This window comes from Zosterops lateralis (assembly GCF_965231275.1).
Source record: "Zosterops lateralis genome assembly, chromosome: 23".
Taxonomy (NCBI): domain Eukaryota; kingdom Metazoa; phylum Chordata; class Aves; order Passeriformes; family Zosteropidae; genus Zosterops; species Zosterops lateralis.
Window position 1 is genome coordinate 6,610,310 of NC_139783.1, and position 26,773 is coordinate 6,637,082.

The 26,773-nt window shown below is 52.4% G+C and overlaps 1 pseudogene across 1 annotated transcript in view; it reads right to left on the reverse strand.

Moving 5' to 3' along the window:
* LOC310918360 (olfactory receptor 14J1-like) overlaps positions 1 to 26,773 on the reverse strand; it is a 537,521-nt pseudogene that overhangs the window by 492,689 nt on the left and 18,059 nt on the right. The gene's annotated exons all lie outside the window — the stretch shown is intronic.

Genomic DNA, 26,773 nt, shown 5'->3' on the forward strand with positions numbered 1-26,773 from the left:
TGGGAGTGCCTGAGACCATGCAGGTGGTGACTGGGATCACACTGGGAGCCACTGGGAATGTGCTGGTGGGAAATGGGACCAATTGTGAGTGACTGGGGCCCTGCTGGGAGAGACTGGCCTCATACTGGGAGTGATGGGGGTTTTCTAGGAGTAACTGGGAGAACTGGGAACACAGCAGACGAAAGAAGGAGGAACTGGGAGCAACTGGGACCCTGCTGGGGGCAAATTGTACCATACTGGGGAATAATTGGGAATGACTTGGCTCAGACTGGGAGTGCCAAGGAAACTGGAACCACACGGGGGTGTGTGGTTACTAATAAACCTCCTTCCCCCCCAAAAAAACAACAACCCAACCCAAACAAACAAACAAAAACCCCCAAAACCCCCAAAACAAAAGAAAAAAACAAAACAAAAAACAAACAAACAAAACCACCTCCCGGGGACCCCCCCATGTCCCCCCGAGGGCCATCTGCGCCTCGCCTTTGGAGCCCTGCCAGCTCCAAACATCCCCCCAAAAACCCCAAGCCCAGGGAGCCCAAACCCGGGATATTTGGGGCGAGCTCCCCCTCCCCGGGCACCTGCGGGATGGGGCCGATGGTCCCGGGGCTGCTGCGGCTTCAGGGAGCGCTGGAGCCGCCCGCTCCCTCCTCTGCTCTTCTTCCTCCCGCTTCCCGCGGCTGCTCCGCCTCTTCCTCCCTCCCTCCTCCTCCTGCCCCGTTCCCGAACCCCTCGCAGCCCGCGGGACGAGCGGGGATGGAGCCGGGAAAGGTCGGAAGGCAGAGAGGGCCCAGGGGGATGCCAGGACTGGCAGTGACTGGGCTGTGCTGGGAGCACCTCATCACCCCCGTCAGGTGACATTTTATAGGGGACCCCCATTCCAAGCCCCTCTGGGGGATGTTTTGCCCCCCACCCGGTGGGGGTGGATTTTTGGGATTCTCTCTGCCACGGCTGCTTGAAGAGGCGCCTGTTTTGTGTTCCCAGGAAAACTCCCCTTCAAAGGGCAACACCACTCCCGGTGATTCCGGCAGCGGAGCCCCGGGGGGGGGCTGGGGGTCCCAGGGGGAATTTGGGGGTCCCGGGGGGCATTTGGGGGTCCGGGGAGGGTTTGGGGGTCTCAGGGGGGATTTGGGGGTCCCGGGAGGGTTTGGGGGTCCCAGGGGGGATTTGGGGGTCCCGGGAGGGTTTGGGGGTCCCGGGAGGGTTTGGGGGTCCCAGGGGGGATTTGGGGGTCCCGGGAGGGTTTGGGGGTCCCGGGAGGGTTTGGGGGTCCCAGGGGGGATTTGGGGGTCCCGGGAGGGTTTGGGGGTCCCTGGGCGGGGCCGGTGACAGAGCTGGGACCCCGAGCCGGGTCTGAACCTTCTCACTGTGCCCGGGCAGCGTCAGCGTGTTCAGGGAGATCCTGGGGCCCGGGGGGTCACCCCAAATCCCAGGGGAGCCCAAATGGCCAGGGAGCCCCTGCAGTGCCCCCAGCGCTGGATCTGCTGCAGGCGGGGGGGCACCAGCACTCGGCCCCCACCCCCCACCATCACAGGGGGGCAGAAACGGGGGAGGGGCACGGACAGGTCGGGGGGACCCCCAAAGTCCTGGGGGAGGGGACACGGGGGGACTCCCAGGAATCCCCGTGGGGGGATGAGGGGGGACCCAGGAGGAGTTTGGGGGGGCCAGGGGGGTCATGGGGGGACCCCCAGGAGTCTTGTGGGGGGTGGGGAGGGCAAAGAACAGGGCGAGCCCCAGGATGGGTTTGGGGGGGATCTGGACTGGAGCTTCCCTGGCAGTGGGATGGGGATGGGATCTGCCCATGGAATTCCATGGGAATGGGATGGCAGTGAGATCCAGCTACAGAATTCCCATGGGAATGGGACAGCAGTGGGGTCCATCCTTGGAGGCCCCACGGGAATTCCCATGTTCCCAAATTCTGCCCTCCCAAATTCCACATTTCCCAATCCCACATTCCCACGGGAATTCTGCCCTCCCCCCCTTTATGCTCCAGTGCCTCCCGCCCATATCTGACACATTTCCGGAGCCATTCCAGGCAGGAGTGCCCCAGGGCATTTGTCAATTCCTCAGCCTGGATCTCCTCCTGTTCCCGGTGCCTCTTGGTGACCTGGGCAGCGCCGTGGCCACCAGGAATCCCCCGGATCCCCGGGGGCTCGGGGGGAATGCCAGGAGTGGGAGTGACTGGGCTGTACTGGGATCCTACTGGGATCCTGCTGGGAGTGAGCAGGAGCAGCGGGATGGCTCCAGGGCTGGGGCTGGGGGCGCTCCTGGGGGGGCCAGGGGGAGTGGGACCCCCGGCCCCGGGACCCTGACCCGCCATTCCCGGCCCCAGGACCCCCCTGCTCCCCTTATCCTGCACAGGGACCCCCTGAATCCCCCATTTCTGAACACCAGCACCCCCTGCTCCCCTTATCCTGCACAGGGACCCCCTGAATCCCCCATTTCTGAACACCAGCACCCCCTGCTCCCCTTATCCTGCACAGGGACCCCCTGAATCCCCCATTTCTGAACACCAGCACCCCCTGTTCCCCTTTTCCCGGCCATCCCATGGCTCCCATCCTCCCGACTTCCCCTGTGCTTGACTTTGGGATTGTGTGGAATGCCTTGGACCCCCCTTCCTGCCTTTCCCAGCCCCCAGCCCCACCTTTCTTCAAAACCAGAGACCCTGTGAACTCCCCTGTTCTGAACACACTGAGTGTCCCCACCCTGTTCCCTGCATTTTTGGGAAACCCTGAACTTTCCTTTCTTGGGCTCAAGGACCCCCTGGAACTCCCTTCTACCTCTCCAAGTCCCTGCTCCCCATTTCCTGACCCTGAGACCCCCCTGCACCCCCATTCCTGAGAACCCAGGTGCCCTTTCACCCCTTTGCCCTGCCCTGAGACCCCCCTGCACCCCCTGATCCGGCACCAACACAACCTTTTCCCGGCCACCCCGCCTCTCCCAGCCCCCAGACCCCCCTTTTCCTTCTCCCTGGGACCCCTGGGCCCCCATTCCTGCATTTCCCAGCCCCTCCTTTCCTCACACTGAGGAGCCCTGGCACCCCCTTTGCTGGGCACAGGATTCCCTGGACACCCCATCCCACCTCTCCCAGTCCCTGCACCCCCTTTCCTTGACTCTGAGCTCCTGAACCTCCTTCAGCTGTCCCAGCTCTTCCAGTCCCCCCTTTCCTTGGCCTCTTGACCCCCCTGGATCCCCAAACTCCCACTTTCAGCCCCCCAGCTCCCCCAAATCTCCGTGTCCCCCCAGTTTCCCACTCCCTGCAGTCCCTGGAAGTGGCGCTGTCGGAGCCCGGCCTGGGGGTCCCCCAGTCCTGGATTGTGGGGACAGGGACGGGACCCCCTGCGAGTGCTGGGACAGCGAGCGGGGCCGGATGGAGCCGCAGACACCGGGGATGGCAGCGGGAGCTGGGCTGGGATATTGGGATAGCCAGAGCTGGATATGGGATAGCCAGAGCTGGGATACTGGAATAGCCAGAGCTGGGAAGCTGAGGGAGGAGGCAAAGAAGTAGAATTTTTAGTTGACACTGGAGCAACATATTCTGCTTTGAACAAGGCTTTAGTACCTATAGAAGGTGATTATGTTACAGTAGTAGAAGCAACTGGCCCATCTGAAAAATCATATTTTTGTAAAACATTAAAATACAAGTTTGAGAAACAGTAGGGCATTCACAGATTACTGTATCTACCAGGAAGGGATTTGCTGGAATTACTGTAAGTAAATATTAAAATTTTTAATGTTAACATGAAGTTTTTTAATGTCAACATTAAAATTTTGTGGGATAGTCAGAGCTGGGATATTTGGATAGTCAGAGACAGGATATTGGGATAACCAGGCCCAGGACATTGAGATAACCAGGGGATGGAGGGAATGGAGGACTCTGAGGGGCTGCAATGGGATCTGTGGGGATGGGGGGGATCTGTGGGGCTGTAATGGGAATCCAGGGGGCTCCAAGGGGCTCTGTGGGGCTGGGACACGACTCCATGGGTCCCTTCTCTCCTCGTTCCCAGGTCTCCACACGGTGCAGGTGGTTTCCAGCTGTGACCTCCTGTCCAATGGAGAATCCATGGATCCCACCGGTACGGCTACGACGGGTGGGATTTCATCTCCTTCCAGCTGGGATCCAGGAGCTTTGCAGTGTCCCACGGTGCCACTGAATTACCCAGATGTGCTGGGAATCCAAAGGGATCCTGGTGTGGCAGATGAAGCATTACCTGGGACACACCTGTGTGGAAGGGCCCCCAAAAGACATTAGATATGGTCGGGAGGCTCTGGAGCACAAAGGTGGGTGTGGGAGGGAAAGGGGAATTCCCATGGGAATGTGGGATTCAGAAATGGGGAGACCAGGGAATGCAGGAATTCCCATGGAATTTCCATGGCTGGATCTCACTCTCATCCCAGTCAGGTGAGAATTCCATGGATGGATCTGCCCCCCCAGCCCACTGCCATGGGAATTCCATGGGGAAATGATTTGAATGGATGACCAATGCAATGAGAGCAGTGAGGTGAGGAGCAATCCCTGCTGGGATTCCAGGGGCCATCAATGCCAATGCTGTCCCCAGGCCGGCTCTGCTGTGCCCGTGGCAGCGCCAGGGGAGTGCCCTGTCCCTGCCCTGAGCCCAGCACGAGCCTTTCCTTGGGTGTTCTCTGCCCTGCCTGGGGCAGGAGGGCACTGCCCCAGCGGCTTTGGTGGCCCCGGGCACCCGGCTGGGCTCCAGCCCCTGCAGGTGGCTCCTTGGGGATGTTCCAGAGCAAAGCTTAAAGCCAACAACAGTTTCTGGAGGGGATTGACCCCCCTTGGCCTGTGCTGGGAGCCCAAGGGCAGCAGCCGGGGCACAGCAGCCCAAAGTGCTGGAGCTCAGTGTCCCTGGGCCAGGCCGTGCTGATGCCTTGGGAGGCTGACCTGAAACAGAGACTGGGCAGGGACAGAGAATAAAGTAGGGATTTATTGAATCCAGGATCCACCCTGGGCAGGACAGGAGCCCCACCAAGGCTGCAACCCGGGTGGACCAAGAACAGGCACAAAAAAAATGGCTGCCCAGTCACCAGATCTGACACTTTTATAAGTTTTGGTGCATTTGCATATTGGGGTTTAATTGTCCAATTACAGCTTCAGGTTGTGAGGTCTCATCCTTCTTGTTCCTCCCTTCAGTCCACCCTTGTTTGTGCTTTTGGGCCTGAAAGGTGTCCTTGGTTCTCTGCAGAAAAAGGATTTGTTTTGTCTCCCTGCTCTGTGAAGAGCTGACTGGCACTGAATATGATGCTCAGAACTACATCCCTGGGCAGCACAGAATGTGCAAATATGAAAACTAAAGCTTCAGGCATCATTTCCCCCCTTTAGAGATTTGACAAGGCCTTTTCCTTGTCGAGTCTCTGTCCTAAATATTTACTAATAATAGGTGTTCAATCACAAATAAGTAACTAACAATAGTGAACAGCTAGCAGTAATGAACATTTAACCAGAGATAAATATCTAGCCATAAAAAAAATACTAAACACCAGTAATAAACATCCAACAGTAGCATTGTCTTGTACAGTGAGGTATCATGCAAAGAAGAATAATGATTATTGTGCACAGTTCTTTAAGTACAGAGGAGAAATCATTTAAAGCATGTTTTTGTCTGCATCAGTCTCAGTCTGTGTTTTTACAGTTGTTCCAGGAGCAGGAGCTCTCTTAGCTCTGGAATAGCCAATCCAGGTCCTTTGCCAGCAATGGTGACCGTGGTGAGAGTGGTCAGCAGGACTGGCTTGTAGAGGATCATTGTCCCACCACTGACACAGACCAGTCTCCAGGCTGGAATGGATGCACAGCTGTGTCCAGTCCTGGGGGTCTGGTCAGCACCAGGTAAGTCTGGAGCTGCTGCAAAGTGCAATCTAAAACCATTAGACATCTCTAGAAATCAAGTTTCCCCTTTCAAGTGAATTTCACCAGAAATATGTGGGATCTGATCTGGTCTGCCATATAGTATTTCATAGGGACTAATGTTATCCCTCTTTGCATGGTAACTCCACAAAATCTATTTGCCAGTAATCTCCAGGAAGATCCCCTGCTTTTGTTACTCCTAATACAACTCTTTTCCTTGTGTCAGGGTTGTTTTTCCAGCAGATTTCACATTTGCTCGCTACTGATTGTATAATGTCAGTCATTCCCTTTCCTATTACTCCCTTTTTCAGCTGTTTCAGGAGGTTTTCAACACCAAAATGTGTGTTTTCATGTTCTCTTTGAGCCAGCTCTGGCAGGATCAGGGGTGGGACTACAACCTGATTTGTGGTGTATCAGCCCACCCACCTTCTGTCATCTCAGCTTTGAGAAACTTGATTAGTTTGTGCTCTGCCTGGTCATATTTTGGGCTGAACCCTGACAAATTAATCTCTTTCTGTGGAATTACTGCAAGAATACCTTTTTCTGCAATCCCTCTTGCTGCTTTATCAGCAAAGCAGTTTCCCAGTTCTGGAGTGGTTTTCCCTTTTTGGTGACCTCTACAAGGCATGAAAGCTACTTCTGTGTGGTTTTTAATGCTCTCTGAGAGGGCAAGTACCTGTTCAGCATGTTTGATTTGATTGCCTTGAGCATTCAGAAGTCCTTTCTCTTTCCAGATGGCTCCATGGGCGTGGACAACACTAAATGTATATTTAGAGTCAGTCCAGATATTTATATTTCCCTTTTTCCCTTCCTTCAGGTCCAGGGCTCTGGTTGGTGCAATCAGTTCAGCTTTCTGTGCTGACACATCTGCTGGCAGGGCCTTTGCCTCCATCACCTTATCCTGCCTGGTTACTGCATAACCCCTCATCCTTTGGCTGTTTTTCATAAAGCTGCTCTCACCTGTAAAAGGCTCCCAATCTGGATTTTCCAGGGACACATCTCTCAGGTCCCATCGACTGGAACAGACTTCTCCAATTGTCTGTAAACAGTTATGTTTAGGCTCCTTGTCAGTTAAGGTGGAGGACACAACCATGGCAGGGCCAACAACAGAAGTTGTTTTCAGGGTAACATCATCCTGCTCTAATAACAGGGCTTGATGTTTAAGCATCGGGTTCCCAGGTAGCCAGTGCCCCCCTTTTGTTCCAGTGCAGCTGGAACAGGGCATGGGGTACAGACACTGCAGTGTGTCGCCCAGGGAGGAGTTTTTGGGCTTCCTGCATCAGGAGGAGTGTGGCTGCCACAGCCCTCAGGCATCCTGGGCAGCCCTGGGGAACATTGTCTGTCTGTCTGGAAAAGTGGCCACAGCCCTCCGTGGATTCCCGAGGCTGTGCTGGTGCCCCCAGAGCCAGATTCCGTCTGTGGGCTGTGAAAAGTTCCAAAGGCTCAGTTAAGTCTGGCAGTGCCAGGGCTGGGGCTGGCCCTAGAGAGTGTTTCAGCTGTTGAAATGCTGCTCTGGTGTTCTCAGTCCACAGGATAATCCTTTTCTCGGCTGCTTTTCCTGCCCCATGTCGGGGTTTTTCCAGCAGTCCATAATTAGCCCTCCACAAAGGACACCATCCCCCCATTCCCAGGAAAGCTGCCTCTCTCTCCCAGTGTGGGGCTCTGGGAGTCCACAGGTGGCTTCTTTCCCTTCTTTGCTCAGCTGCCCGTGTCCATGGGAGATCTCCAGGCCCCAGTAAACTCCTGCTTCCTTGGCCATCTGTGCTTTGTCTTTAGAAACTTTGGACTCACTCCCTCCCAAAAAGTGTAATAAACTCAGGGTAAGTCGTGTGCAACCATCTCTAGTTTTGGCTGCACTCAGGATGTCATCTGCACATTGAAGAATAATTCCTTCTGGTTCTTGTTTTTTCCAGTCTTTTAATTCCTTTATTAGCTGGTTTCCAAATATTGTGGGGCTGTTCTTGTAATCTTGTGATAAAACTGTCCATGTGAGCTGAGTTTTCCTCCCTGTCTCAGGATTTTCCCACTCACAGGCAAAGAGCTCCTGGCTGTTTTCATGCCCATGGATGCAGGAAAAGGCACCTACAACAGTAAACCCCCCTAATTCGTCTGTCAGTGTGGTCAGAAGGGTGTAGGGATTGGCCACTATTGGGTTTATGTCCTCGATATTTTGTTAATTGCCCTTCAATCTTGTACTAATGGATAACTCTCCCCATCTGCTTTCTAAATGGCCAAAATTGGGCTGTTGGATTTGGGCTCCCATTGCACTAACAGACCAGGCTGCAGGAATGTTTTAGTTGCAGGTGCAAATCCTTCCAGTTCTCTGATTTCCAAGGGAATTGTTTTTGCCTTCCCTTTGCTGTGGCTCCTGGTTTGAGTGCAATCCTCATTGGTTCTGCTGCCTTGGATCTTCCTGGGACAACCCTGCCCCCCACTATTGGATTGACCACATTTTCCACTTGGGCAGGGATTGCATCCGATTTTTCCTGTGTAAAACGTGCAGCAACTTGGGCAAATTTAGATTCAGAAATTCCTTGTGGACCCTTCCCCTTTTTAAATTTAATTTCCGCTCCCAATTTCTGCAGCAAGTCCCTCCCCAGCAGCGGTTCAGGGGAGTTGGGCCTAAAAAGGATGAATGTGAGACGGGTGGGGCTAAAGCGGTTCCTGTGCTTAGGAAAGGGAGCTCCAAGGGTCCCCAGTGTCCCCAATCCCATCCAAAGGTGGGAAAGCCCGGGATGGTTGGGAATGGGGGTCCCGGGTGTCCCCGGTGCTGAGGAAAGGAGGGGCCCAGGGGGTCCCGGGCAAGGCAGGAATAGGGGCCCAGGGGGTCTGTGGGCCAAGGCCAAGGGGGCTCTGGGGGCAGGGAGAGGCGGGATGTCCGGGAAAGGGGCACAGGGCTGTCGGTGCCGGGTCAGGGGGTGCAGGGGGAACCCATGGCCAGGAATGGGGGTCCGGGGCTCCCCGGGCTGACGGGAACAGGGGATGCCGGGGCTGGGAGAGGAGGATCCCCGGGCAAGGGGCTGCGGGGGGGGTCAGGGTAGGATAAGGGGGCGCAGGGGGTCCCGGGGCCGGGGAAGGAGCTGCGGGGGGGTCCCGGTGCCCGGGAATGGGGATTCCAGGGGCTCCCGGGGGAGCTCCCCAAAGCCCCTCCCAGGGGGGAGCAGGAGCCGGCTCAGGAGCTGTGGGGAGAGAAAAGGGGCCGAGCCCGACACGGGGGGACACGGGGGAGTAACTGGGTCCACAGTGGGGGAACTCGGATCCATGCATGCTCCATTGGACTGGAGGTCACAGCTGGAAACCACCTGCACCGTGTGGAGACCTGGGAAGGAGGAGAGAAGGGACCCCTGGAGTCGTGTCCCAGCCCTGTTGGAAAGCAGATAGAAATCTCCCAGGACCCCGGGCACACAGGCTTAGAGGCAGAAAAGAATGCAGGGGCTGCTTTGAAACCCTTGGGGAAACTGAGATCCATAAAGTCACACAGACATGAAGTGGGAATGTGAGTTTTTGTTTTAGTTGAGTAAAAGTATGCCTTAAGTGCCTTAAGCAAATAAGGGACTGTATTAATTGATAGAAAAGCCCTAAAGTCCAGTTTAAAGTTCAGCAGCATTACCTTGTACAAAGTTAACTGAGTCCTAGATATAATATAAACATACCAGAGCATTGCTGACATTGCCAGACAGAATAGACAGGCTGTAGGCACAGGCCTTGTGTAAGAAATGATTCCCATTGTCACACAACTGTGTTAGACCAGGACAGGTGCAAAAAGACAGGAACAGCATCGTGTTTGTGGCTGGTTGGATGATTTAGGAATAGAATTCATTGTATTGGGGCTGCTGCTGCTGCTTCTGCTTGGGCCATGGGGACTCTGTGCTGGAAGGCATTTTGCATGATGGCCCGGACTGTAACAGCCTGACCTTGGTGAGGCTGATCCAGCCATGGCATAAACTACTTTTCCAAGCAGCAGCCCCTCTCTTGTTCCTGGGCTGGCCGCTCCAACTTGCCAGCTGTCCATCAGCAATGTGCCCGCTGCTCCTGCCTGCTGCCAGTCCTTCCCTGGCATTGACAGCAGGAGCTGCTCCTGCCGCCGGCAGCTCCTGTGCCTGGAGTCCCTTCCCGTGCTGGCAGCACCAGCTGCCTCTTGCCTTCAGCCCAATGCCTGCCTGCACCTCGGCCTGCCTTTGCCAGCTCTCTTTTCCCAAGCCTTTGACTCCCAGGCTTCTGCCCCAGCCCAGGGACATTTGTTATTACCATCACATGCGGCTTTGACACCATGAACCATTCTGGTTTGACCTAAGAGGTGAATCATGAAGATTGTGGTGCTTTCTTGTCCACAATGTCCTGTTAAGACCCAGAACACGCTGTTCTTACAGCTGGGATTGTGGCTGTTCCTACACCATTTATTCCACAGTGCAGGACTAAAGGAAATCTCTCCTTTTCCTTACTAAGTTGAAGCTACAGCTTAGTGCAAGTGTGTGTTAAAAGAGAATGGGGACCATAATCCCATTTTCTTTTTCAGTCACTAGTGGATAGCTCCCTGAAGGATACAGAACAACTCAACAATGTTGTGCATACAATGAAGAAAAGGCAACACAAAATTCCCTCTGGATGATGAGGTTAGAAAACCTGTATTAATCTGTGTCACTGTTTCTCACCACATTGACTTAAACTGACAAGAAATTAAGCTGATTTTCTCCACACTGAGGCAGTTTTGCAATGAAGCAGCAGCGTGTCATGATGCTAAATAAGAATCTGGCCTTACCTCTAATGTTCACTGCTGCAAAGTGTATCAGTGCACAGCAAGGCAGACTGGGTTATCATAGTTATTCCTCCCCTCCCCTCCTGCACATCCCATTGTCTCCTCTGCAGAAGACACAGGCTATGAAAACAAGGCAAGGTTGCTCCCTCTTTTTCTTCTCCCACAGGACTTGTTAGACACCATGTTTTTTCAAAGGACTGCATGTGCCTCTCCACAGCTTGCTTATTTCTCATTCTCCAAAAGAAGAGAGCTGAAGGAGTTGGAGGCATGTGAGTGCCTGATCTCTCTTTCCCTCTACAGGCTCTGCCTCCCCAAGCCCTGGTTCCCTGCTGTGCTTTGGCATGAGAGCCATTCCAGCCCCAAACACAAGGGCAGTGGAGTTCAGCTGCAAAGCCTCTCTCTGCACTGGGATTGCTTTGAGCCTGCAGCCTCCATGGGCAAGGGCTTTGTGGGAGCAGGGCCAGCACAGCCTGTGCCCTGCACACAGAGCCAGGAAAAGGAGCAGATCCTGCTGCCTTCTGCTGCTGCTGATCCCAGCAGCAACTGCCCTGGCAGTTCCTGCAGGGAACTCCACCCCAAGGGCTTCCATCCCTGTCGTGCCTGGGAGAACTTGTTGCTTCCCAGTTCTCCCCCATCCCTGTGGATTGTGGAGCATGTCAGCACAAGTGTCCCTGGCCCTTCCTCCCTGCCCAGCCTGCAGCAGTCCCAGTCCCTGTTGCCTCCCCCTTGCTGCAGCTCCTTGGCCAAAGTGCTGCCAAAGGCAGCGAAGCTGGCTCAGGATCCCTGTTGGCTCCTGGGCTCCAGGATGACCTTCAGAGGGACACTTGGAGCGCTTCCTGAAGAGCTGCCCGTGGCCTGGCCGGTGGATTTGTCCTCCCTGGGTGGCTCTGGTTGGAGTTGGACGCTGCGTGGAGTCCCGGAGTTTTCTCAGCAGCCTTTGCAGCCAGTTCTTGGCCAAGGTGTGGCTCTGCTGCCATCCCAAATCTGTGCCTGCCTTGCCCAGCCTGAGTGCAAGTGGGGCATGTGCTGGGCATGGCTGGAGAATTCCATGGACAAAATCCTCCCCCATCATCACCTTTACATCTGCTCATTGCTCTGGGCAGCACAAATCTACACTTCTTTTAGTGGAAACATTGAATTCCTTGCAGATCATGACATCTGCAATACTAATGTACAAATACAGAAAAATCAACTTTGGTTTAAATATGAAATTTATTTTAAATTGCTACACCCACACTGGTGGTATAGAAACACACAAATATAAAGGTTTAGAACACTAGTTTATTGTTACAATTGTGCTATGTAAATAAATACAATTATAAACATCAGTTAAAAAAATTATTGCAACTCTTTGCAACCACTCACCATACAGAAATATCCATTGAAATTTCACAATTTAATGTATTACATATTATTCCAACTATACAGCCCATATGGAAATACAGAAATATCAGTATCCCTCTCTTAAGGATCTTAGAGCCAGTACTAAAGAAACAGAATTCTATAACCATACAACTCAAGATATATTTAAATATCTGTATACCCATAACTATTCAATATACAGATGTTAATCTATAATTTATATTTCATATGACATAAAGCATATAGAAATACACACACAAAAAACCTATCTATAAGTATACAAATACCAATGTACCAATATAAGAATCCTTACAACCCCATCAACAAAACTCTACAGCCATACATCTGAACAAGTTTGTCAGTATAAATACAGATGTCAGCACATCAATATACATGCATCAAGAGAACAATAGACATACATATATACCTGTACAAATACCAGTCTACATCAGGCTATATAAATAACCATCGACTTCTAACTCTCAGTCCCACTGTGACCATCTCTAACTCCAAGTCCACCAGCAGGAATTGCAGCTGCCCAAGTCCCCGGGCTCTCCCTGGGTCTCTTCCTCCCGTGCAGAGCAGCTCTCCTGGACAGGGACAGCAGATGGGACCCGTGGGGAGCAAAGGGAACACTGAGTCAGGATGGGGCCGTTTCCCTTGGCAGCAGCTGCCCTTCAGTCAGGGCAGGGCAAATGGCAGCGCCTCCCCAGGAGGGTGAGAAAGAACAAGTTTGTCCAAAGGCCAGGGCCAAAGGCCAGGCCCCCCTCAGCCCCAGGCTGCCTGAGCGGCCCTGCGGCCTCACCCGGGCTCTGGGCTGGCAGCAGCAGCTCCCTGGGCACTGCTGGAGCTGGTGGCCTTCAGCTTCTCCCTGCTGCCTCCTGTCAGTGCCCGCCTGTGCTCAAGGTCTGCAGGGCAGCTGTGGCCAAAGTGGAGCCTCTGCAATTGGTTCCAAGGGCTGGCAGAACTGCAGGCCCGGAGCCCTGTGTGCTCCCTGCTGGCCCCTCCATCCCCTGAGCCCCAGCGTGCCCTGGGCAAAGCCCCGGCCCCCTTCAGTTTCTTCAGCCCCTCACAGTCCTCTCAGCCCACTCCATCCCTTCGGAGCCATCCCGGGGCCTTGGAGCCGCCAGCGCCCTCAGCCTGTGCCACTTCCCTGTGCCCTGAGTGCCCCCGTGGCCCTCTGCTCCCCCAAAGCCCTCAGTGCCCCCAGCAGCTCAAGGGCACCGTCCCTGCAGCGTCAGCGCCTCCTCAGCCCCCTCAGCCCCCTGTGTCTCCCTGTCCTTCAGCAGCTCCTCAGGGGACAGTGCCTGGGGCCACCGGCAGCTCCCAGCGCTCCAGGGACACCCGGGGCTGGAACTGCTGCTCCGCCCGGCCCGGCCGCCAGCTGGGACCCAGCACAGACACAGGGGACACAGGGGACACAGGGGGCACAGGGGGAAAAACAAGAGCTGAAAAAGGCAGCCCAGGGGGGACAGAGGGAAAAATGCAGCCTGGGCCTACACAAACATCACTCCATCCACCTGCACCAACTCACAGACCAGCACAGAGCCTTTGCTTTGTGATGTCAGGGCACGGTTGCCACATGCTTGTGGTGACATCACAAGGTTGCCTTGAAGCACGGGAGGCCTCAGGGGTGTCAGAGCGGCTCTTGAGTTCGCTCTGTGCAGGAGTTTCATCCTGTGCGCGAGGATTTTGTCAGCGGGCATTTGCTCCTTGACAGAATACTTATTTTTTCTTCTTTTTCAAGCAGTTGAAAACTTGCACAGCAGTTCCCACAATGGTTGGGCAACTTGCTGCTGCAGTTTTCACTGCTTATGGAATAGGTTATTCAACCTATTTCATGTCCAACCTGGCAGGTAAGTAGAGGTTTTCCCTGGGTGTCACCTAACCTGGCTTTTGTGCCTTCCTGCTCTTTCAAAACAGAAAGACCACTTGGATGCCACTTGGGTAAAGCTCCTCCTGTCAACACGTTCAGCTCCAAAGGGGGTGTCTGTGGCCAGGGCTGTGCGGGCAGCATTTGCAAGGGAACCTGCAGGGGTTGTGTTCCCTCCATGGGACAGTCTGTGGCAGCAGAGTCTGTCATTTCCTCCCTTTGCTGGGTCAAGCAGCACAACTTGGAAAATGTCGACTGGGAGACCTTCTAAAAATGCTCCAGTTGTTTGCAGTTTCCTCAAAGAATCTGGTTCATTTTCCCTTGCCCACTGCAGGTCACCTGAGCCGGGTGTTCAGAGGGGCCGATCCGGAGGTGAGTGAGAAAGGAACATTTGATGTTCCTGGTGTTTAAGAATTGTGCAGCCAGCTGTGAGCTTGGCCTGGGGCAGTAGAGAGTAGAGGGCCAGCTGAGTAGGCTGCAAGAAAATCCATTTCCATGTCTGCAGCAGCAAGAGCAAAGGCATCACTGGCTATTTCCTAATTTTCCATTACAGAGCTTTAAAAGAACTAAAAGCCCAGTTTTGCAGAGAGAATGTTGCCTGCCCAGAGTAGCCAGGGGAGATTATCTAATTCAGAGCAATTTGAAGTCCAGTTGAATCAGCCCATTTGAATTTACTCTGAGGGACTTAGAATCCCATTGCTATCAAAGATGATGATTTGTGCTTAGTAGAGCTGGCTCTAGAGCTGAACAGAAAGAACGTTATAAATTATAGGTAATTATAGGTCTCATGCTCCTGTCTGTCCACAGAGCACAGAACCAAAGGAAGATTCTCCTCTGCCTCCCTGTGCTCCTGGAGAAGAGGCCAGAGAGGAGCCCAATGACCACCAGGCTCCAGCTGTGGTCACACCACAACCACAGCTTTCCCAGACAGTAAGTGCCAGTTCTGGAGGGTGCTGTCTTTAGTGCAAGACAGAGCTGCAAGTTTCTGAGCAGCCAGCTCTTGCTGTTGGTGGCTGAGGATGCTGAGTGCTGGAGTCCTGCCAGGACCCAGCCATTCCCCTCAGCCAGTGACCCCTGGAAAATGGGCTTTGAGCTGTTCTGTTTAGGCCCCAGCTTGCTGGGATTCTGATAGGGGCAGCATCTCACAGTCACTTGCTCTGCATTTGTGTCTACAGAACATGGAGGCAGAGGCACAAGCAGAGCTGTCTGTGTTCCCCAGTGACATCATGGGAGTGAAGACAAGGAACACAGAAGAGATCAGGACACTTCAGTACCACTGGAACATCTATATACTGAGGCACAATCTCCAAAACCAGGTGAGTGGAGGAGTGGCAGCCACTCCACTCATGGAAGTATCTCCTTGTTCTAGGCAGACCTTTGGTGAAGAGCTGCAGGCAGAGCTGCCGAAAAGCCCGGCTAGGATCAGGATGATGGACATGAGGCTGGAGGAAGAAATGGATATTCCAAGAGGAAGGGAAGAGAGCATACATCTCCCTGAGGAGCAAGAGGCTCTGGAAGAACCAGTGAGTGAAAGAGCCATAGCCACTGCAGTCACCACCCTGGTGCTTTCTGCCCTTCTTGCCTTTCCCCAGCAGAGCAGCAGGGGGTGGGGTGATGCCTCTGAGTGCCCTCCTGCTCCAGTGTCTGTCACAGCCACTCTGAAGGACACTCCCTGCTGGGCTGAATCTCAGCTGCTGCCCTGGACAGGGGACTAGTGCTTTGGCCTTTTGGCCAGCAGTCATGGGAAGGCATTCCTGCTGGCCTCTTCCTGCTCTCCTTGTTTCTTGAGGGGTTCTTGCAGGTGAACACGGTGACCCAGCTGGATCTTGAAAGAAGCTGTCTGTATCCCTTGTGAATCTGGTCTCTCCCTTTCCTCACAGTCCATGACTCTTGGCTGACAGGGACAAGCTGCACTCTCTGACTGCTTTGTTCTCTTTGACTCCAGGAGTGTTGACATCTGGCCTGGCAGCCTGCAAAGATTTCCATCGAGGGACTGGCAGCGAGGAGCCCCGAGATTCCTGCGAGGACCAGAAACTGTCCCAGGCAGAAGCGCTGCCCGTTGGACACTTTATGAATGTGGTGAAACGAAAGAGGACTCCATGGGAGGAGGTAGAACATCTGAACAAGGAGCTGCAAGTGGGTCTGCAGCCCTTGGAGGGGGAAAAGAGTTCTTTTGGATAAATGGAATGGTCATTCTGGCAGTCATCCTTCAGAAAATCCATGCAAATGGATTTTGGAGGAAATGGAAAATGAATCTGGCCATGAACTTGAGTAAAACCAGCCTTTGGGATTGTCCCATCCAGTTAGAGAAGTGGAGATCAGAAAAAACCCATGGCAGAGCCCTGCATGTGGCTGAGAGCACCTCCCTAAGGGCTTGCATTTGAAATGGGATGTGGGGCTAATCTCTGCCAGCCACTTTTCTGACACAAACTCCTTTGTTGTCTCAGATCTCCACAGGCTCTTCTGTTGAACCTGCAGCAGCAGCAGCAGCAGCAGCAGCAGCAGCAGCAGCAGCAGCAGCAGCAGCAGTGTCACCTAAAGGAGCCTTTGCTGCCCCAGCTCAGAAGTGGAGCCCGGGCAGTTGGTTCACCTCCAGCAGTGACACAGCTGCTGCTCAGCAACAGGAGGTGGAGGATGACTCCCTGGAGCTCCTGAGTACGTCTGGTGTCTTTCTTCTCTGAGGGACAGTGCACTGTGTGCACATGTCAGCACAGCTGCACCAAATGATCCTCCTCACTGTGGTGTCCCAGGGGCATTTAGGGCTCCCCACAGGAAATGCTGTGCTCCAAGGCAGCAAGAGAGTGCTCTGGGTGTTGCTGCTGCCTCTGAGGGCAGCTTGGACGTGCTGGGCTTTGCCTGAGCTTCCCTGTCTGCTGAAGGCAGAAGCAGGGCTTGTTCTTGCATCAGCAGAAGGCTGTGACCTAGGAAATGATGTGGGCAAGTCCTGTGTGCTAGTGGGCAAGCTGGATAGAATGGTTAGCTTCCTAAATTCTCCTTAGACTCCTGACTTCTCACCCATCCCCAGAGCAGAAAAACTTCACAGAATTTCTTTGGTTTTGGCGTTTTGTTTCTTGGTTGTGGTTTTGGTTTTAGTTTGGGGTTTATCTGGATTTTTTGGGGTAGAGTTTTTCTCCATCCTGAAGGAGCTCTTCTGCCCCATGTGTCTTACTGGTGTCATTTTTATGACTGTTCCTATTATCACTACTACATCTACAGGTATTTTATGAGAATATTATATTTTTGTCCGTGAGAACTGCTTTGAAAGAACATCAGGTGACACACGAAAGAGAGAGCCAGACATGTTGTTTTTGTGCCCCCGTTGAAAGGACAGATAATGTTATCACAATCTGTATTTAATATCCTAGTTTTGTTCTTAGAAAGATGTGGCCAAGAAACACATCCCTGGGGCTTGATCAGATCAAAGTTCACTGTAGGCATTTCTCAGGAGCAAGCCTCCAGCCCCTCTGCTGTATATTGCTCAGATCCATGGCACTTTTCCATCCCTGATTCCCAGTCATTCCCATGACTGTTAGAATGCTGCCCATTGACCCAAGCCCTGCTCAGATCAGTCTCGAGGAACACACATCAAGTCCTCTGTGATTCTGCAGCACAAGTCATTGAATCTGCTTCTTGCCCAGAAGAGCTGCCAGTGCTGTGCTCTCAGATAAGACCTGGGGGGGCTGAGAACAGAGCCCAGGTGACTCTGTGTCTCCCATCCCCTGCTGGCACAAAAAGGGCCTTGATGTGCACCTGGGTGTGTCTGAGCTCAGAGCCAATCCTGCTATGTCCTGTGGGGCTGCCTTTTGTATCTCTTGCATGGTGGGATCTCTGCTTTCAAGTGAGCATCTTGCATTTTGTTTCCCTCAGGGAAAATGGTGAACATGGAAAATCCCCGGAGGAAATACATTGAACTGGAAAATGTTGGCAGAGGGTGAGTCCAACCACAATTTCTTCTACACAGTCATGGGGCAGGTGATTTGCTGCTGGAATATCTACCAAGTGTGAAGTCAGGCACGCTGCAAACATATTCAGACACTGGGTTAGTCTGCCCCATGTCTCAGTACCAGCCAGAATTTGTAAGTGTGGTCAGAAGACATTGTCAAAGACACTTGTATTTCATTTCCAGAAATAGCAACCTACCCCCAAGCACAGCAGTGAGATAACAGTTCTCAGGAATATTTCTTCCCAAGTGTTTGCTGAAGGAAATAGTCTGTGCTCAGGATAAAAACTGCCCAGTTTAGAAACTGAAACCCGAGAAGAAAGAATCACCTGGCCTTTTGAGCTGAGGCACTAAAGCCCAGTGCTTCAGGAACAGGCCCTGTGCCCATGCACTGGAGAGGAAAATGCATCATCTGTCTTCTGGCAGAGCCCTCCTGCATGCTGCAGGTTTGAGGCATTTCCAGCAGACATCTCCTGTCTGGGCTGGCTTTCACTCCAAGATCTAAATGGCTTCTATTTTCTTTGCTGCTCTTTTGTTTCTAGGGGATTTGGAGATGTTTGCAGAGCAGTCGACACTGCCACAGGAGGAGAGGTAAATGTCAACAGCCCCTGCAGATCCTGCTGCTCTCCAGGGCTTTCCTCTCTTGTGTCAGCTGGGGCTGGAGCTGTGGCTAGAGCTGTGCTGCAAAGGCACAAGAAGCACAGAGTGGTGCCAGCCTGCCAAGTGCATTTGGGACAGTCTTTGTCCTGCTCAGCTGCCAGGAGGAAGGCAAGGAGGGCAGCGGTTCCTTTCAGAGAAGGACGCTCTCCCTGGCTCTCAATTGCTCCAACAAAGGTGGTGCCTTAGAGCATCTCACTGCTCTCTGGGCCGACGGCTTCAGAGTGCTGAATTCTCATTTCTGGCTGCCAGCAAATATATCTGAATGTTCCTGGCAGTTCCTCAGCCACCTGCAGTGCTGCACGTGGAAACTGCATGTAGGGAGAGATCTGCAAGGCCTCCCTAAAAGCCCCAAGCCCTGCCTGTAGCCCAAGATGTATCCACAGAGCACCAAGGCACGCTTTACTTCTTCTGAAGTGCAGACAGAGAAACAGAGAGTGTGCTCAGAGCTTTGGGGGTGATAGTTGAGACATGATTGCTAACAAGTGGACAAGGCAAAATGTCAGTGGTCACGTGTCCTGTAAGTGGCCCCCAAAGGAGCAGAGAAATGAGCTGTTGGAATGTCAGTTCCTAATTACTCCTTTGTCTAATCCCAAGGCACTTTGGCAAGGCTCACCCGTGTCATTGCTAAATCACTCATCCCATGTGTGCTGTGGTCTCGTGCCACCAACTTCTAAAGTCGTTGATTTTCAATGTCATTCTAGGTGGCCATCAAGAAAATTGATCTTCAGGGACTCATGACGGAAGACATTCTTACTGAAATCAGAGTCCTGAAGATGAATACGAGTCCCCAGATTGTAAATTATTTAGACAGGTGAGTGATCATGGTCCCATCCCATGAGGGTTTGTTTACATACTAAAAGCATGCAAGGTTAAAAACCCACTTTGGACGCTGGCAGAAAAGAGAGCTGGTAATATTGGGTAATTATTATTTCTCTACTCATCTCCAATGGATGGGAAGAGAGTGTATTTTGTCTGCATGAGTCTTCCCTGGCTTTCAAACACATAGTTGAAAGACTGTTCAAAAACCTGCATCAACCCTGCCATACTAAGTCAATACCCTGTAAGCTCACTGGCTCCATGTTGTCTCAGGATTGATTTTTAAGGTTTCTTTAATGCTGATGAAGCACCCTAGAGAGGATTTCCCTTGGATTGTTGCCCCTCATTTCCATGGCTGTCCATGCCAGGAACACTAGGTGCTTATTTCCAGAAATACCCCATGGGACAGGCTTTTAATCTTGGCTGTTACTAAACTGCACTTTTTTCCTGCTGGCCATCTAAAACATCTCCTTTTTCACAGATGTGCTGTTCTCCTTGAGACTGCACAGACTGCAAACAATGCTCAGCCTGGAGGGAATGTTTATTCCTTTCATTCTGTCCTTGTCACAAAGGGATCCAGAAACAAGAATCAAGCAAAGAAACCAACACATGCATGTTCACTGCATGGCCTTGTTCCCTTCTTTCAGCTACCTTGTACATGAGGAACTCTGGCTGGTGATGGAGTTCATGGATGGAGGCACTCTGTTCGATGCTGTCAAGGAGACCTACATGACGGAAGACGAGATTGGGATCGTCTGTCGGGAGGTCAGTCAGGGATCCCAGCTGTGCTTCCCAGGGCTGGGGCAGGACTGTCTGGGAAAGGGGCTCAGCACAGGAGCCATTCCATGGGCCAGGCTTTGTTTCTGTGTCGCTGGAATGCTCTGGGCAAGCAAGAGCATCCCACGTGAAGTGCCTGCCAGTGCCCCTGCACTCACTGCACTCTGTTCTTGTCCTCTTCTCTCCTGCTGTTGCATTCTCACTCTGGCTCTTGTAGTTGCTCTTCTCCATCTTACCTCTCTAAACTTTGGCCTGCACTGCATTCCTTGCCTGTAAAAGCAAAGGTGGTGGTGGCAGCATTTGAAAGGAACAGCAAAGAAAAAAGACTCATTTCTCTCAGTGCTCAGCTGAAAAGGTTAGCAGTGCAGCCAAAATGCTCTCGACTTGTGAGCACCTCCACTGCAGGAGCATCATCCTGGCTGGTTTGCAGGGCAGAGTCTGCACCAGCAGTTGCTGTTGCTCTTTGACAAGCTGACCTGCCTTTCTTTAGAAGGGTGCTGCTCTGCCAGTGTTGGAGCAGCAAGCTCTTCCTCTCAATGGCACTGTGTTCTGCCATTCCTCCCCATTCCCCTGAAGAGGGAATCTTGGAGAGCTGTTTCCTTTCTTGTGTGATGAAATCCCATCCCTGATTTTTGCCCTCCTGTTTCTGGTTTCTCTCTCAGTGCCTCCAAGGACTGAATTACCTCCACTCCCACCACGTGATGCACCGAGACTTGAAGAGCCCCAACATCCTCCTCAGAACCGATGGCTCTGTCAAGCTGGGTCAGTATATTCCTGGTCAGGTGCAGCATTCCAGGGATATGGGGGGTGTGGGGCTGCTTTGGAGTGACCGCCAGCTCCCCAAAAATGGTGCTGGTGGCAGTGCAGGGAGCCCTGCTGTGAGCTGACCACACAGTTGCAAGGTGCACAGACCTATGGCAGGGAACAAGCAGTCCAGAGTGGCATTGCTCTGTGTGTGTCCCTTCCAGAGAGAGGGAGCTACAAGTCTAAAACTTCAGGGGAACAAAAGCCACTGCTGGAGGCAGTGTAAAAAATGTGGGGATTTTGGAAGTAGCCAATGCCATATTTCCTTGGCTAAAGTCCTGAGGAAACAGAGCAGGGACTGTTGCAGGAGATTCAACGGCACATTCTCCAGCTTCTACTGGGCAATTCTTTTGTTTGCTTTCCTAATTGCACAGGATTCAAATCAAAACAGTCCTATGCTTTCTCCCCAGCTGATTTTGGCTTGTCTGCTCTACTCACCCCTGAGCAGAGTAGACGCAGCTCAGAGGTCGGCAGTTACTGGTGGAGAGCACCTGAGCTGGTGAAAGGTCACCCATATGGCCCCAAAATTGACATCTGGGCCTTTGGCATTGTGACAATTGAAATGGTGGAAGGAGAACCTCCTTATTATAATGAAACTCCTCGCTCGGTAAGGTGTAAATACTCTCTGATCCTGCTGTCTTTCTCCCCCAGCCCACCTTCTGTGTGCCATTGGACAAAATCCCACTGCCATCTGCTGGAACTACTTCCACCATGGTCCCTTTCTGAAAATGTCCCTGCAGCACATCAGCATCTGCTGGAGTTTTGGTTGCATCACTGGGGGAGCTCAAGCCTTACCCACACAAACAATCTCCCTTCTCAGGCAACATTTGGCTTTGGCTTAGAAGTCGTTCCAGTTCTTTTGGCCATGTAGATGGCCCTACTAACAGGAAACAACCATCTTAGAACTACTGTTCTCTTTCCTGTAATGAAGGGAAGAAGCCCAAACCCAACCAAGTTTCTAAAAGAGTGGTTTGGAGAGAAGAAACAAACAAAAAGCTTGATGACTTTTGTTTGATGGCAGCTGTGCTTTAGGGACCAACAAGCACTGCAGAGATGCTTTGCATGTAATAATCCTTGGAAATAGTAGAGTGAGTTAATAGAGCAAAGTCCCTCTTCCAAATAGCCTGCCAAGCTGGTCAGGTGCATCCTCAGAGAAGCAAAGGGGCTTTTGCTGAGGTAGTTTCCACTAACAAGGTCAATCAATGAAATCAGCTGCCAAGGCAAGATCTGCTGCATGTTGGAGAAGCTGTGGCTGCATCGGGCTTTGGGTTTTTGTTGGTCCAGGAAAGTCCTCTCTGCCTCTGTGCCACGGCAGAAACTGCCACTGCAGAGTGCAGCTTGAACAATGGGATCTGGGAGAGCAGTTCCAGAGGTGAAAGAAGCAGCTGAGAGACTGGTGTTTCCTTTTTCTCCAGGCTCAGGTCCTGATAGCCCCCAAAGGGACCTCAGAGCTGCAGCAGCCCAAGCTCCTCTCCCCCTTGCTGCGGGACTTCCTGAGCTGCTGCCTGCAGACAGACGAGGTGCGGCGCTGGTCTGCCCAGGAGCTGCTGCAGGTAAAATGCCAAGGGGCTGCAGGGAAACAGTGTCCCAGGGATGGGCTCCTCCTCCACTCAAGTGCAAGGCATCAGATGAGCCCCCTCCTCATCACCTCCACTCTTGATGCTGTTCAAATGGAAACAGCCAGGAGTCCTAGACTGGGCTGGGCTGGCAGGGACCTGGAAAGCTCATCTGCTGCAAGGGCCCTGCAGTGAGCAGGGGCATCTTGAAAGAGATCAGGATGCTCAGACCTGAAATCTTTCCAGGGCTGGGGCACTTAGCAGCTCTTGCAGCAAGCTGTGCTATTTTTGCCCCGCTGTAGGTCCTTAGACCTACTCTGACTCAATTCTCTTTTCATTTAAAAAATATTCCCCTGCCTTTGAGGCTCTAAGGTTGGAAAGTATTGGCTTATTATTGTTTTATTTTTCCTTTGTGCAGCATCCAATTGTAACTCTGTCTAAGCCAACATCCAGCCTGGTGCATCTAATCATGACCGTGAAGGAGTGGAAGGCACAGAGAAGGATGAGACACCGACATTAGAACTGTTTGCTCCATCACCAGTCCAGAGAGGATTAGTGTAGGACAGTAGTTAGTAATTTTAGTTAGGATTCAAGTGTTGGATTGTTGCATAGGATAGTAACGTAGGATATTAGCATTGATTGTAAACAAATAAATTTTCTGAAATCTCAACTCATTTCAAAGATTCCCCTCCTTCTGAGCCTCTGAGAAAGCTCAACATTTCCTCCTGAACTTAGAGGTGGAAAATGACATTGAGGGCTTCTTTGGTGCAGTTGGAAAGTGGGGAAGACTCTTCTTCAGTCATCCTCTCCAGACCACAGTGCCTTTGGAATGTGGCCCACTGGCTGGGTTTTACCCAGCTGTGGCACTTGTGTTTGAAGCAGAAAGGGCAGTGGCATTTGCAGGCAGAACCAAAGGACGAGTGGGGCAGCCCAAACACCCTGTGCATCTGCAGGCCTTGAGCTCTGACGGGAGAGCATTTGAGTTCCTGCCCCTTGGATTTGTATCCCTAAGTGCAGTCTCTGTGTCTGGAGGAGAGTTTTGCCCCAGTGAGAAAGCAGAAAGGTCAGGGAGGCTGCTGGGAAAGGCGCAGAGCTGGTGCAGAGCTGTCAGCGGGCGCCAGGTGAGAGCAGGCCCCGCCTTGGCCAGGCTGGAGCCCCAGCAGAGCCCTGGCAGAGCCCGGAGCAGCCTGAGCCTGGGCAGGGGCAGGCTGGAAGGAGGCCCTTGGAGCTGCAAGAGGCAGCAGCCCGGCCCTGGGTGCCTCTTGGTGGCCCCGGGCGAATGCTGCGCTCTCAGAGCCCAGCTGGCAGCCGGCTGCTCCCGAGGGGAAGCGCAGCCGTGCCGGGCACAGCACAGACTGGTGGCATTGGCCGCCCGCAGTCTGCACAGGAGGAGAGAAAGGCACAGCACAGCCCAGGGCTGCAGGCCTGCCTGAGGAGTCCTACTCTTGTGCCGGCTGCCCTGGCACTCCTGGCAAAGGTGAGCAGTGTGTGCAGCACTCTGGGCACAGGGAGGGAGCCGGGCTGCTCCGCAGGCTCCAGCACAGGGCAGCGTCCTTCAGGCACGGCGCTTCTGCCTCCCGGGGGAACCGAGGCCAGCGGGAGGCAGAGACAGCTTGGCAGGTCACATCTGCAGCACAAAAGGGCCTCACACAGCTCTGCCAGGAAGCGCCTGCACTCCTGGAGCTCTGCACTCAGCCACAGCAAAGGGGTGAAATGCAGAGTGCTCTGCAGAAATATTCAGGGGCACCAGCCCAGCCTGCTTTGTGCTCTCTGGCACACAGCAAGCGCTGTGCAACACAGCCCTGAGCTGCTGGAGAGAGGTGTTAGAAAGGAGCCAACTCTTGGATGAAATTAAATGGGGACAAAGTCATGAAAGCAAAAGAGAACTGTTTCTTAGTAAGGATTCACCTGAGCTGGGTGTGTATCTCGCTCTCCCAAGAGCCAAACACACACACAACACACACTCACACAGAATGCTGCTTTTTATTGCCTTGCCCCGCCCAGGGTGAACTGTGTCCCTTTCCCTTTGGCTGGGTACTAGGGAATTTTTATTCTCTCCCCACTGCCTTCTTTCTGTCCTCTCTCCTCTTTTCCTACTTCCCTTTTGGTCTGGTCTTCAACCTGGCCCCTCTCCCAGCTCACAGCAACACCCAACAAATTAACCAGAACAAACACAAACCCTAAGTAACAACACCCAGGACCAACTACTTTGTTTCTTTTTTTTTTTTAATAACCTCTCAGGTGCAGCAAAATATTACCTCCTATCTCACTGAGGGACTCGGGGATGTGCCTGTGCCTTGTGCTTGAGCAGTGAACTGATTTGGAAGGGAGCAGAAGGGTTTCAGGAGGCAATTGGTGTTTTCTTTCTGAATTGATGAAGGAAAGACACAAGGTGGTTTCAGAAAGCAAAAATACTTTCACAGTAAATTGAGGAAATGCTTGTGAGCAATTCCCAGAGAAGGAAGGTGTTGAGAAAACGCTGAACTGTAAAAAATCATGAATTCCCATTGCATTAACAAACAGTGTTGAGCCCTCTATTCCCCCAGTGCAGTGATTGATGTGTGCAAGTGGCTTCCTTAGCCTTGAGAATAGAGTAGTCCTCCTAAGAAGGAAGCTGGAAAACTACTGGTAGGGGAAGAAAGTGGTTGTAGGAGGCTCTTGAGCATCAGAGGAGAATTGGAGGAATGGGGTGTTCCCCAAATGACCACCAGAGACCCTCAAGAGAGCTGTACTCCCCTGTCAGGAACTTCTGAGAAGTGATTTAAATATGTCAACTAATTGGAGAGAATGTTTAGCCTGTGAGTTTCAGCAAAGTAATGAGTAGGTCTTCTTTCCATGGTTACAAATTAGCAAGTGAGATTTCTGAGTGAGCACCTGTGTTAGAAAAGTGATTTCCCCATGCACCCAGCACTGAAATAAAGTCATGCCTCCTTTCTCCCACTGAGCTGGCACCAGGGATTGGGCCCTGCTTAATGACTTGCATTTGAGTCGCTTCTATTGCAAGGTGAAAATTAAACCTTTTCCAGCTCTTTCCCTCGGGGTTACCTTTTTGGGGGCCAAAGCTCTGTGCTGCAGCTGGCCCGGGTGTGTGCAGAGCAATGCAGCCTCCACAAAGCCCTTGGTGTCCCCAAAAGTCATGGGGATTTGTTGCCAGCTGTGCCCAGCTGTGGCAGGAGAAAGAGCCCGCAGTGCAGTGGGCGCCGTGCCCTGCCCAGCCGGGGCTCTCTGGCACAGAGGAGCAGCAGCACCAGCACCTTTCAACCCACTCCTGCCTTGGCCTCCCCTGGGACACAGAAGCCTCTGGAAATCAGCACCACCTGGCGCCTTCCCAGCTTGGAGCAGCTCCTGCTGCTGGGCACATCCTGCCACTTCTACTGCTTCCAAACAGGAATCAAGGCACAGGTGGAGACGGACATACAGAGAAGCCCTGGGCTTGTGCAATCAATGGGCAAATGCATGGGGGAATATCTTAGGAGTTATTTCAGCTCTTATGCCAATACTGCCTTCTCTCCTTTTCTCTCTTCATATTTCCTGCTCTTTTCCCTCTCACATTTCCATCCCTTCCCCCTCTCAAGTTTCACAGTTTTCCTCTCATGTTTGCCTGCCAAGTTTTACTCATTTTCCCCACCCTTTTCAGCTCCTTTTCCTCACACTTTAACTCTCACATTTCCCCACCTCCCCACTGTTTCCTGCTTTTTTTTCACCTCACGTTTCTAACAATTTTCCCCTCACTTATCCTGCCCTTTTCTTCCCTCATGTTTCTCTCCTTCCATCAGTCATTTTTCTTCAGGTTTTCCCTACATATTTCTCACTTTTGCCCTCATGATTCTCACACCTTCCCTCTCACCTTCCTCACACTTTTCCCCTCACATTTATCATTCTTTCACCCTCATGTTCATTATAATTTTCTCTCACATTTTGTGCCCTTTTTTCACTCCTATTTTCTGCCACTTTTCCCATCAAACTTCCCACCCTTTTTTTCCCTTCATGTTTTCTGCCTTTCTCTGCCCACTGGTTTCTCACTCTTTTCCCCTCAGGATTCTCACAATGTTCCCCTCATATTTGCTGCCTGTTTTTCTCTCTTTGCCACTAAAGTTTCTCACTCTCTTCCCCTCACATTTCCCTCCATTTTTCCCCTTTGTTTCTCACCCTCTCCCACTCATGTTTCTTAGAATTTTCCCATTGTATTTCCTGCCTTTTCCTTCTCTCACCTTCCTCTCCTATTTTCACTCACATTTCTCACCATTTCCCCCTCAGTTCTCTCACCCTTTCCCACACAGGTTTCCTACTCTTTTCTTCCCTCACACTCCTCTCCGTTTTCCACTCCCATTTCTCACACTTGTCACATCACAATTTCTGCCTTTTTTCCCCT